The sequence below is a fragment of the Bos indicus genome, chromosome 18 (assembly GCF_029378745.1).
Source record: "Bos indicus isolate NIAB-ARS_2022 breed Sahiwal x Tharparkar chromosome 18, NIAB-ARS_B.indTharparkar_mat_pri_1.0, whole genome shotgun sequence".
Lineage (NCBI taxonomy): Eukaryota > Metazoa > Chordata > Mammalia > Artiodactyla > Bovidae > Bos > Bos indicus.
Window position 1 is genome coordinate 55,571,230 of NC_091777.1, and position 841 is coordinate 55,572,070.

The window sequence follows — 841 nt, forward strand, 5'->3', positions numbered from 1 at the left end:
ATATTTGCTTAATGTTTTTTTTTTTTTTAATTTTATTTATTTATTTACTTGCTGCGCTGGAGTCTTTGTTGCTTTGCACAGACTTTGTCTAGTTGCCACGAGCGGGGTCTACTCTTCAATGCGATGCACAGCTTCTCATTACGGTGGCTTCCCTTGTTTCGGAGCTAGGCTCTAGGGTGCTCAGGCTTCAGTAGTTGTGGCGAACAAGCTTAATTCCCTGGCAAGCATGTGGAATCATCTCAGGGCAGGAATCGAACCTGTGTCCCCTGCACTGGCAGGCGGATTCTTATCCACTACACCACCAGGGAAGTCCTGTTCTTAAAGCATTGTTATAAAGGCTGTGTGTTGTTGAACTGTATTCATGAGAACAAATGTGTGCTGGGTCCCTTATTTTTCTTTCAGACTTTCTTCCTGTTGTCACTAACTATATTCTTGATTATGTTTTGATTAGCACTAATTAAAGACCTGAGAGGCAATTTGGATTTTTTTCTTCCTTGTGCAGTTTTGAGGAAGCAAGGTTGACATGCTGCTTTCAGCCCTCTCTTTGGAGACCTGGAGAATTCCAAAATAGAACCTTGAAAATTTTAAAGGTACCCCACAGAGATTCTGGGGTTGCTTGTTACTGCGACATAACCCAGCCTATCCTGACTGACTGATACAATTCCCAGTTCTCAGTAGAGCCTGAAATGTGGAAGTCTCAAAAAAAAAAAAAAAAGGGAACGAATGAATGGCAGGGAATAGGAACAGGCTCAAACATTTCCCCCTGGGCCGGAGGTAGAGGAAACAGCCATGTCTCAAGTTTTCTCTCACACACACAAATACACTTATAACCAGGCTGGAG